This window comes from Schistocerca serialis, chromosome 3 (assembly GCF_023864345.2).
Source record: "Schistocerca serialis cubense isolate TAMUIC-IGC-003099 chromosome 3, iqSchSeri2.2, whole genome shotgun sequence".
In the NCBI taxonomy this organism is placed as follows: domain Eukaryota; kingdom Metazoa; phylum Arthropoda; class Insecta; order Orthoptera; family Acrididae; genus Schistocerca; species Schistocerca serialis.
Genome location: NC_064640.1, coordinates 927,097,867 through 927,110,848, shown reverse-complemented (window position 1 = coordinate 927,110,848; position 12,982 = coordinate 927,097,867).

Genomic DNA, 12,982 nt, shown 5'->3' with positions numbered 1-12,982 from the left:
CCCCGGCCGGCAACATTTTAGTCGTGAATTATGATGTAAGCTATATATGTCTATGAGGATTGATTGTTTACCAGTCTACATATGTAATGGAACCAGGTGGATGTTAATAGCAGCCATGTTCAGCAAGACTGTGGGACTTAAAATCGGAACCAGTGAAGAATTTATGAATGGCAGGCTCCATGTGGTTCCCAAGTTGTGCAGCGAACCGTAAACCATAAAATTACCAAATATGCAGCAACCAGTCACAAATTCATGTCATTGAAAACTGTTTTGTTGCCACCTGTGATGTCATTTCATGGTTATTTTACAAAAATAAATGTAAAAAATTGGTATTTGTAACTGAACTCAATCAATCGGACCCAAACTAGAATCCTACAGCATAGTACGTCCACAATGGGTGATATTGTTAACGCAATCTCAGAATCCACATTTATTGCCTGTGAACAGGCGGAACATTGGTTAGCACTACCGCTGCAGAAAACACGGGTGAGGGGAGCACTAAAAGACAAAACACTAGAAGTGAAGTAACAGGTGCGGTTGTCCTCTGAGTGCAAGGGGCGAACGTTCGCTCAAATTTCTCCCCTGATCAAGAAGGTAATATTGGGTGTGGACTTCATGCAACAGCATGACACTGTGATAGTTGTGAGTAAAGAGAAATTTATCTTGATGTTGGAAGACGAGACGTTGCATTCTGTTTCAACGGAATAGAGCCAATCAGTAGCGCTCCACCACAATCTAAGTGATCACAACATCCCCACAGAAGGTGGTTTTCGAGGGCAAGTCTGCCTCTCTCCCTGTGACACTCCAACGAGATGCAAACCGGAGTCTACACAACATGAAGAGATACTCCATAAGATATAAGTAAATATTTCCAAGCTACAGAATATTCCAGAAGAGAGGCGTGAAGAACCAAAGAATATTTCTGTAGAATATGTGGAAGTATTTCCTAGCAAAATGGGTACTTTTAAAAACCAGAGTAATTACTGTTAACTTCTGTCACATCTGTATCAATTAAAAGTTTTAAATTATAATGTTCAATAACCCTCCCTGTAGGATTATAATGTAGTAATTCCCCAATCACTACGCCCATACGAGTCGTACGAGTTTGATCCCACATTCATGTACGTGCCAGTACTAGACTGGTGGCTGATCTGTCCTGTCCAATGTCACTGTCACACCGCCACAGCTCATCGGAAGACCAGTCACAAAAAGTTATTATTATCTTTGCTTTCATGGCCTCCGTAAATTGTGTCGTGTGAATGTAGCACCATTAAACTTTTCTTCTTGTTTAATAATTTGTTTCTTAGACATAAGCCCATAGTAAGGACCCGCTAGGTTAGCCGAGAGCGCTAATGCGCTGCTTCCTGGAGTCGGGTAGGCGCGCTGGCCCTGGATCGAATCCGCCCGGCGGATTAACGACGGAGGCCGGAGTGCCGGCCATCCTGGATGTGGTTTTCAGGCGGTTTTCCACATCCCACTGGGTTAATACTAGGCTGGTCCCCACGTCCCGCCTCAGTTACACGGCTCGCAGACATCTGAACACGTTCACACTATTCCATGGATTACACTAGCTGCAGACTAATTCCGTCCCGGGGGGTACAGGGTGGCGGCAGGAAGGGCATCCGGCCACCCCTTGAATTAACCTTGCCAAATCCGAGTAACCTTGCCGATCCTGCATCACTGCGGGAAACAGGCACACGCAAAAGAAAAGAAAAGAAAAGAACATAAGCTCACAGTAAGATCAAAATCTGGACTTTTGTGAAGGTAGAGGGATGTAAAAAGTATAACTATTATTAAGTATTGTAATAGTGTCGACATTTTCGATCCTCATTCTGAGGCTAGGGCAGGGAGGTGAAGGGCCCCGTGCCATACTGCCAGTGCTCGGTCTCTCTCTTATTGATCTTGGCACGCTTCAGATCAGTCTCTGAGAGACTGGAGTTTTCCGCGATGCCTCTCCATATGTAGGACCTCTGTATCCCTTATTTCCAATACATTGCATTGGTGTCAATTGGGCCTTCATATTATTACCACTAAATTCACAGCCTATCCTGTCGCCTACACACCTAGCGTGTCTGTTCTGCACACAAGTAGAAGATCGTGGACAAAATCACAAACATTGCAAAAGCGACGATAAGGAGCCAGTAGAGAAATGCCAAGAGCGCCAAGCAGCCATTTTCCTATATGTACCACAAAGTATTTATAAGGAATCACAGTTTGTTCTGCTGCAAAGTGAAAAATTAGTCATGCATTCTGCGATTTGCATTTTCTTAATACAGTGCGTTGACCCTCTCGCTGCTTACGTCAGACCGGGTGCTGCAGCTTTCGTCGGTAGTCATGTTAACAACACAACCAACACGGTGATATCGCTCTCCGCAATCAGTGCGGTCCCAAATGGCTGGCCCGTCAGGTAATCCGCCTTTGGTCTGCTTTGACGGTTTCTTTCCTGTAAGCATCCCTTTGTGCACACATCTCACCTTTGCTGAAAAATAGAAAGAGGTTCCTATAAGTATATTTGTACTTAAATGCAATTTTATCTAACTAGTTGGTAATCCATCATAAAATCTGATTGTGTTTGATTTAAAAAAAGTGTGTGTAAACATGAAGTTTTCGATGAGATTTGTAATGCTTAGCACCACAGTTAACTTATTATTAAATAATAGAGAATGATATCAAGATGGTTTGCACAGTTAAGTTTTCCTCTGCACAAAAAAATTAATCTTATCATCAGACTTTCATATGGTTTAAAGTATTACCCTCTCCCCCCTTCCTTCGACCCAAGAAAAAATACGCTACTAATAATATTGTCGTTCATGCTCTTTCATTTGTTTGTCTTTGTAATCATGTTAGTGAGATGCGGGCTCTGCACATAAAGTTTTTATTGAGTGTTGAAGATGGTAAAAACAAACTGTTAATGCTGGCTTCTTAGTTACAGTTCAAAGTAGCACAGAGAAAAAAAACAAATATAGGACACTAAGACGAATAAAAATCATTATCACCCAATGCTCTCTTGGCAAACAGGTGTCTGCTAAAAACTCTCATAACCTCACTCAAAACTTATGGCCAACACTCCAGCATATTTTCACGCTACCAGCGGTATGCCTTTTTTATAAAAACAATAGCCTGTAGTGTGTCCTATGACCACTCAGCTTGTCTAGGAAAAATCTAGAAATATTATTCATGCCATATGCTCTAGACTTCCACTTCATATATAAATGAATTCAGACTTATACTTCTAAATTTTGTACAAATAGAGAAAATCATAGACTATATGAAAAATTTAAGTACACTCCTGGAAATGGAAAAAAGAACACATTGACACCGGTGTGTCAGACCCACCATACTTGCTCCGGACACTGCGAGAGTGCTGTACAAGCAATGATCACACGCACGGCACAGCGGACACACCAGGAACCGCGGTGTTGGCCGTCGAATGGCGCTAGCTGCGCAGCATTTGTGCACCGCCGCCGTCAGTGTCAGCCAGTTTGCCGTGGCATACGGAGCTCCATCGCAGTCTTTAACACTGGTAGCATGCCGCGACAGCGTGGACGTGAACCGTATGTGCAGTTGACGGACTTTGAGCGAGGGCGTATAGTGGGCATGCGGGAGGCCGGGTGGACGTACCGCCGAATTGCTCAACACGTGGGGCGTGAGGTCTCCACAGTACATCGATGTTGTCGCCAGTGGTCGGCGGAAGGTGCACGTGCCCGTCGACCTGTGACCGGACCAAAGCGACGCACGGATGCACGCCAAGACCGTAGGATCCTACGCAGTGCCGTAGGGGACCGCACCGCCACTTCCCAGCAAATTAGGGACACTGTTGCTCCTGGGGAATCGGCGAGGACCATTCGCAACCGTCTCCATGAAGCTGGGCTACGGTCCCGCACACCGTTAGGCCGTCTTCCGCTCACGCCCCAACATCGTGCAGCCCGCCTCCAGTGGTGTCGCGACAGGCGTGAATGGAGGGACGAATGGAGACGTGTCGTCTTCAGCGATGAGAGTCGCTTCTGCCTTGGTGCCAATGATGGTCGTATGCGTGTTTGGCGCCGTGCAGGTGAGCGCCACAATCAGGACTGCATACGACCGAGGCACACAGGGCCAACACCCGGCATCATGGTGTGGGGAGCGATCTCCTACACTGGCCGTACACCACTGGTGATCGTCGAGGGGACACTGAATAGTGCACGGTACATCCAAACCGTCATCGAACCCATCGTTCTACCATTCCTAGACCGGCAAGGTAACTTGCTGTTCCAACAGGACAATGCACGTCCGCATGTATCCCGTGCCACCCAACGTGCTCTAGAAGGTGTACGTCAACTACCCTGGCCAGCAAGATCTCCGGATCTGTCCCCCATTGAGCATGTTTGGGACTGGATGAGGCGTCGTCTCACGCGGTCTGCACGTCCAGCACGAATGCTGGTCCAACTGAGGCGCCAGGTGGAAATGGCATGGCAAGCCGTTCCACAGGACTACATCCAGCATCTCTACGATCGTCTCCATGGGAGAATAGCAGCCTGCATTGCTGCGAAAGGTGGATATACACTGTACTAGTGCCGACATTGTGCATGCTCTGTTGCCTGTGTCTATGTGCCTGTGGTTCTGTCAGTGTGATCATGTGATGTATCTGACCCTAGGAATGTGTCAATAAAGTTTCCCCTTCCTGGGACAATGAATTCACGGTGTTCTTATTTCAATTTCCAGGAGTGTATATCACAAGATACAGTATTTTTAACATAGTAGTAGTTCACGCGAATGAAAAGAAACTGTTTCTACAATATCAAAATTAAAAGGAAAGATACTTGATGTTTTTTTACCTTTACCATTGCATTCTTACAGGGCTGAAAAGAAGAAAACAAATACAGACGTGCGCATCCGACATCTCTTGCTGACTGTCACTGTAGCACTTTTTCTCGAACATTTGAGAAAACAAACATTTTATTTTTGTGCTTAGGGTTACTGAGCTATGTGCTTACTGGACGGGGGAAAACAGTTTAGGTTATAAAACACAAGCAGCATTGTAATAATACTTTGGAATACCAAATGAAACCTTAAGATTGATACAGATGCACCTATTTCCAGTACCCGCCACTTTTGCAACATATTATATATGGCACAGGAATCTAACTATTTATGGGCTATTAGTACAAAATCCAGTAGTGCTATATCTAAACTAAACATTATATTTAACATACACAAATAAAGTTTACAGACTGAAAGGCATTATATTTCATAAGTGGTGCATACCTATTCTCTTTTCTGTGCATAGTGTTCTTAGGACTACAGCAATTCTGAAAACTAGACGCTTTATGCAAAACAGCCAAACATGAGAAGAAGCTGCAAATCGCAGAATGATCGGAACTGTCGCCACGGAATCATTTTCTACTGTTAAGACAAGAAGGATTCAATTTTATGTAACACTGTTTTTTCTTGATATCAAAAAAACAGTTGTAAAGGAACGATTAATACTGTTTTGTCTGAGACTGCATCGTAAATTGTGTTATACCAAGTGTTATGTGCTAGTGTGGAAATTTTGCTCTTAAACGTAAGTTCACGTTTATCCCGACGGCTTAGTCATCACGAAACGATACCCAGACAGGAGAATATGTTACTGTGTTACAATCAATTTCGGCTGGCTTGGACACCAACGAAGTCAAATTTTTAAACAAAAACTTCCTTACTTGCAATTTTGCTGGTATGTTAATTTTTTTAAACAATTAATTTTGTTGTATACTTAGTCATAAGTTTTTAATGCACAAACAATTTTGTCATTTTCACACAATTAAAGTTACATATACATATTTCTTCATTTTGCTATTATGTTGGTATGTCATTCATTTATGGTTTTTTTATACAATTCTAAACCCATATCGAAAAATCGTTTGAATTTAGAGTCAATCAAATTAATAAAATATGGATGAGCAGATGGTATTACATTCACTAAATTTTCTGGTGGTATGCAATTGTATGACATTAATATGGAAAGTACCTTTTTTGCCGTCGTTTCAGGGTTGCACCTTTGGTAGTCAGAGATTGGCTTGCGCTTTGTATGAGGCCATTTACGTGGGCCATCTCTGGTGAGTTCTTGTTGCAACTTATCATTAATTCGAGGGTTTTCCCTTTCCAATACTGAGAGGGATCCCTCGATGAAACTGACCCATTGTACAATTTCAAATTCACCAGGCACTCTCTTATGGGTTCCTCTAATCCAAACTTGTCCCCGACTTGGCCTTTTTTGCAAGAAGAAATATATGAGTATATTGAACCAGTCGAGGTCGGACATGGCTGTGATTGTTCTCCTTCGTCGTGGACATTTCTTAATTCTGGTGGCAATAAATGGTTCAACCCTAAATCGGCATCTACATCGTCTAGAGGAGTATGTGCAATTGTGGACGAGGTGGATGTGGTCGTCATCATGTTTCCATATGATAATTTCTCCAGGGTAGACTGATGCGATAGAAGCAATTCGTCTACTAAATTCATCAATATCGTTCGGTCCTCTGATGACAATGACATCAGTGTAATACCATCGTTCTGAGATTTCAGATATTCGCAAAAGTTCTGGCAACCAAACGATAATTGTGAACAGGAATTTTCGTATTTCGTCAAACAATTCAAAATGGTGAATATGTATGTCCCTAAGGGTCCATCGGTTGCTCCCAACTGGCAGTGTAATCTCGTAGCAATCCAAATGAAGATTTTCAGGGTTGGATTCGTCAGGTGAGCTTGAACCAGCGTGAAGATGGACTGAAAGATCTCCGTCAGCGTCTCCATTAGAGGTCTGCAAGTAATAAACCAGGTAAATCATCATCGTCGTCTTCGGAATCAAATACTTGGCTTAATGAGCCACCACAACGTACACTTCTGAATAAAGGACTATTGGCACAGAACATGCACCAATGGCTATATTGCTTAATTTGTGGAGGACAAATTACACCATTTGAAAAATATGGTGGGTTCGTAACCATATTAATTTTCATATCAGTTAGAAGTGGTTGTAGTAGCGGATTTTGCCAGGAATCTGATAATTTATATAAGCAATTTTCACAAATGGTAAATACGAATTGCTTATAAGTAATTTCATAAAAAAACATTTTAATTTTAAATCGACTTTGCCAGAATGTAGTAGTATCGAAGAAAGACATTGTGGTTAAAGCGAGTGTTTCCCATGGAACTGGAATTCCAGCTCTTATTTTGGAAGCTGCTTCTATTGCATCATTTACAATTTCGTTAATCATTCGCACATTTTCACTTCTATCAAAAATATAGCATTCTGGCAGTCTATATGAATTCAGCATGAAATTGAATTTTGAATATCTGAATTCCAGTAAAATATCTTCTCGTATGGTTTGTGGTACTTCTAATTGATACACATCTAAAGCATTTGTAAGTCTTCCACAAACAGCAATTCGTGAAAGTTTGTACAAAGTGTCCATTATACAGAAATGTACTTACTGTTTCTGGCAGCTCGTCACAGACAATAGACGTTTTCGACGTGTAGCCAGAGGACATACTGTGAAGACAACAATTTTATGCCGCTTATATACTAGATTGGTTGCTAAGCAATTTCAGTTATCAATACTTACATTTCTATCACTCAAAAAAGACAACTTTTACACGCGCAACCTTTTGCTGGCGTGGGTGCTTGCTCAGATAATTGTCCTAAAAGGACAAATTATCTCGGCGGGACAGTGACGCCGCCATCGCGACCTTGGGACCCGGGGGGCCCCTTTTTTTTATCAATTGCTGACCCTCATGAATCGAAACATGACTGCGTCGCGTCGTTTCATGATTCGAGGGTCATTCTGCTAAACTATCAGTTTTTGTGGAATGCATAAACATTATATGTAAGTTTTACTGTTTGCCATTATATCGGCAAATTGCTCTGCTACTTTCAGTAAACAGAAAAGAAAGAAGCTCCTGTTATCACGTTGTAATTAAGTTGTGCGAAAGTTGTGCATGCACAGAGTGATTTCTATTTACGTATAGGTATTTGCTCACATCATTTTAATTTTATGCAGATTTTTGTATTTATCGTGTTAACATATACATAACAGGCAAACATCCTTTCCCAGTGATATGTATACAGCTTAAAGTACTTTGCATACACACAGATAATCGTTTTGATCTTAGGTCATTTGTCAAAAGCCTCAACTGTCAATGCAGGAAAGAAAGTAAGATATTTTTACTTTCAGCTTTATGTGAGACTGAATTTTTCACTGTTCTTTAGAATCATTTTGTAGCATTTTTTTATATAAGCATAAGACACGGCTTACAGAAGGTTTTTTTTGTCGTTTATTGTAAAAGTTTCTTAAGTTATAAATATGTTGCCAGTATTACTTCCAGTAGGAAGACTGCTTCTTCTTCTCATGCAACTGTAGGATGGATCAGTTTTTCAGCAGGCCCAAAACAAAGTCACGCTCAAATGTACTACGAAAAAAATTGCATCTATTATTTTTATTTTATTTTATTTTATTTTATTTTTAAGAGACAAGGAGATGATGTAATCTGACTGGTACAGATCGCTTCGCGATTCTTTACATGTTTAGTTACATTTCATTTTCATGTACACACATCAAAAAAAGTTTTGCATCACCTCGGTTCCGAGAGTTCCGAAACCTATACAGAAATCGGGAGTAGGGATCAACTTAAACATCATTTCCGCCCCTTTATTGCTCATGAAAACCACACATTGCATGTTGTACCACAATACCGCCAAAACCTTCAGAGGTGGTGGTCCAGATTGCTGTACAAAAAATGGTTCATATGGCTCTGAGCACTATGGGACTTAACATCTGAGGTCATCAGTCCCCTAGAACTTAGAACTACTTAAACCTAACTAACCTAAGGACAACATACATATCCATGCCCGAGGCAGGATTCGAACCTGCGACCGTAGCGGTCGCGCGGTTCCAGACTGAAGATTGCTGTACACACCGGTACCTCCAGTACCCAGTAGCACGTCCTCTTGCATTGATGCATGCCTGCATCCGTCGCTACATAATATCCACAAGTTCATCAAGGCACTGTTGGTCCAGATTGTCCCACTCTTCAATGGCGATTCGGTGTAGATCCCTCAGAGTGATTGGTGGGTCACGTCGTCCATTAACAGCCCTTTTCAATCTATCCCGGGCATGTTCGATAGGGTTCACGTCTGGAGAGCATGCTGGTCACTCTAGTCAAGCGATGTCGTAATCCTGAAGGAAGTAATTCACAAGATGTGCACGATGGGGACGCGAATTGTCGTCTATGAAGACGAACGCCTCGTCTACATGCTGCCCATATGGTTGCACTATCGGTCGGAGGATGACATTCACGTATCGATCAGCCGTTACGGCGCCTTCCATGACCATTAGCGGCGTACGCCGGCCCCACATAATGCCACGGCAAAACCGCAGGGAAGCTCCACCTTGCTGCACTCGCTGGACAGAGTGTCTAAGGTGTTCAGCCTGACCGGGTTGCCTCCAAACACGTCTCCGACGATTGTCTGGTCGAAGGCATATGCGACACTCATCGGTGGAGAGAACGTGATGCCAATCCTGAGCGGTCCATTCGGCATGTTGTTGGGCCCATCTGTACTGCGCTGCGAGGTGTCTTGGTTGCAAAGATGGACCTCGCCATGGACGTCGGGAGTGAAGTTGCGCATCATACAGCCTGCCGCGCACAGTTTGAGTCGTAACACAACGTTCTGTGGCTGCACGAAAAGCATTATTCAACATGGTGGCGTTGCTGTCAGGGTTCCTCCGAGCCATAATCCATATGTAGGGGGTCAACCACCGCAGTAGTAGCCCTTTGGCGGCCTGGACGAGTCATGTCTTTGACAGTTCTTGTGTCTCTGTGTCTCCTCCATGTCCGAACAACATCGCTTTGGTTCACTCCGAGATGCCTGGACACTGCCCTTGTTGAGAGCCCTTCCTGGCACAAAGTAACAATGCGGAGGCGATCTAACCACGGTATTGACCGTCTAGCATGGTTGAACTACAGACAACACGAGCCGTGTACCTCCTTCCTGGTGGAATGACTGGAACTGATCGGCTGTCGGAACCCCTCCGTCTAATAGGTACTGCCCGTGAATGGTTGTTTATATCTTTGGGCGGTTTAGTGACATCTCTGAACTGGGGGGCTGTGTCTGCGATACAGTATCCACAGTCAACGTCTATCTTCAAGACTTCGTGGAACCGGGGTGATGCAAAACTTTTTTTGATGTGCGTATAAAGCAGGCAGTACAATCTGTTAGGTGGTGGCTGAAAGATTCTCATTCAAGGAAGTGGATATCACGACATCTGATGTTTACTGTGAAGTGCAGCAGCATAGCTTTGCTCTAGGGCTGGGTGGTCACAGAATTATGAATTAGCGATTTCTTGGCAGTAATCCATGACGTGCTGCCGCAAAGGTGCCTTAGGCCCCAAGTGCCCACTTGATGTGTAACAAGTAGCTGTTCAGCGTTGATGTCAACAAGAATTCTGCCTTCCATTCTCACGAAACGTGAGAAATTCCGAATCATCTGAGCAGTATTTCTGTGTGGCCAATCAAATGGCTCTGAGCACTATAGGACTTAACATCTTAGGTCATCAGTCCCCTAGAACTTAGAACTACTTAAACCTAACTAACCTAAGGACATCACACACATCCATGCCCGAGGCAGGATTCGAACCTGCGACCGTAGCAGTCCCGCGGTTACGGACTGCAGCGCCTAGAACCACACGACCACCGCGGCCGGCTTGTGGCCAATCCTGCAATTTCTTCCCGTATTAGGCACTTTGTATGCTACGTCAATCAATAGTAAAAGCCCAGTCAAACTCGGTACCAACCTTATAAATTGTTTATACGTATTTTTATGCCACTTCAGAGGAACTTTTGCAGCGTTCCTCTCTATCTTCATGACTCGACGCAATTCCGTTTGTTCACATTGACTACAAGCATACTGTCACCACTCCAACAGAGTTTGTGCTGAGAACAGTGACCTTCTTATTCTTATCATTCGCTTCCTGGCTGTGGTCCCGTGCTGGTCTGGAGATGTTAAGTGTCGCTTTTTGCTATAGCATAAGGTGTTAGTTTCATATCGCAGAGTCTGTAACCTGAAAAGCTCGCATGTATCTGGCTTTTTTGAGTATCTAGAATGTGCAGTTGGGGTATTTCTCTTGCGCAAATGAGGAACTCTGATTTATACTTCTTTCAGTTTTCTTAACGATACCAGTCTATATCACTCATTATTAGCTTGAGTTTTTCATGTTAATTTTCTGTGTTTTGGTTTTCCAGGAGTAACATTGGAGTAAGGTTCCACGTTGTTTCTCAAATTTGAATAAACGTCCAGTAATTTGTGAAATCGACTTCCTTTCACGAACCCTATTTTCTGCAATGTCTCCAATCATTAGGCGACCCTTATTTAACAAATTAGGAATACACTAAGATGTTTCAATAGCCGGCCGCGGTAGCCGAGTGCTTCTAGGCGCGTCATTCCGGAACCCCGCGACTGCTACGGTCGCAGGTTCGAATCCTGCCTGGGGCATGGATGCGTGTGATGTCCTTAGGTTAGTTAGGTTTAAGTAGTTCTAAGTTCTAGGGGACTGATGGCTTCAGATGTTAAGTCCCATAGTGCTCAGAGCCATTTCAACCAATATTTTAATATGATGGTGTTTCCATTGTGCACATAGCCAAATTATTAATGGAATGTTGCATAACATTTTGTTTATTGCGGTAGCGAGTGGGTAGCGCTCGTACGTTTTTATTTCACAAGGGCATCGCGCCTACTCGTCATAAACGATTTCGTCCAAATTTATTGTTTAATTGGACAGAAATGGAAGTGACGGAAGTGGGAGCTCCAGATGTTCAAGGGTTTAGAAGAAACAACATTTTTGACGCGGGTTGGGCGAAGCATAGTTTCTGGGCGCGGTTGACGCATTGGAAAGAGTGCAGAACAATAATCCGGGAGTCGTGGGGTCGAGTCACTGTGGGCCGTTGGGGACAACTCTAGCACGTGTAATACATAATCTGTAGAATAATAGAGGTATCTAATTTTATGGATGAATTTCTCGTGTAAGCCATAAAAATCCTTGTCATGCCTTTTATGAAAACATTAATAAATAGTTGTACTAATTAATAATAATTAATTAATTAACTGGGCATTTTTCGGTTTATTCGCAGTGCAAGTAACGTAAAAACTGAAAACAAGAAAAAAGAAAAGTGTGTTTCCACGTAGAGGCTCGATCACGCGGACGTCTAATTAGTGCTCTGGGATCTGTCCCCTGCGCCGACCGCTGTCCGGATGATGATGAAGAAGTCGTGGTCATCAGCGCCCTTAATAGTTCTCAATCTTTCCATTTCCAGTTTTGCCATTTCACAAATGATGATGAGATGATTAGGACAACACAAACACTCAGTCCCCGGGCGGCCTCCGCTGTCCGGAAGCTACAGTAGTATAAATAGCTTTTCCGCCGCCCGATCTGCACCAAAAATGTTATTTTTTCTAAATACTTGCTCATCAGGAGCTCCCACTTCTGCCACTTTCATTTATGCCCAAGTCCTGCATATTCGTATTCCACAAATTTGGAAGAAATCGTGACGACGAGTGGGCGCGGCCCCATTGTCAGAACTCAAACGGTTAGTAATGCAGATTAGCTTAACACGTCATCGGGGCACTAAAAGAATGATGTTCAATAAATCTGTCCGATTGCAAATGCAAATTTCAAACTGAAGAACAGACCGGAATGATTAGACACTGCATCGAATCATAAGAGTAATCTTAGCTACGTAGATATACTTACACTGACAGCAAAGGAAAGGAGATAATAAGTTCCTTCCAATAAGTTCTCTATAATTAAGGGGCTACATCTTGAATACCGTATCCAACAATGCCATATGACCTTATATTTATGCTTTCATTGTTGTGAGTGCACTTTTTTCTAAGAAGATTAAGAAAAATGCCGCCTAATAACTCATAAATAAAGCATTAAAGTAATAAAATGCAATTTGAAATACATGTTTA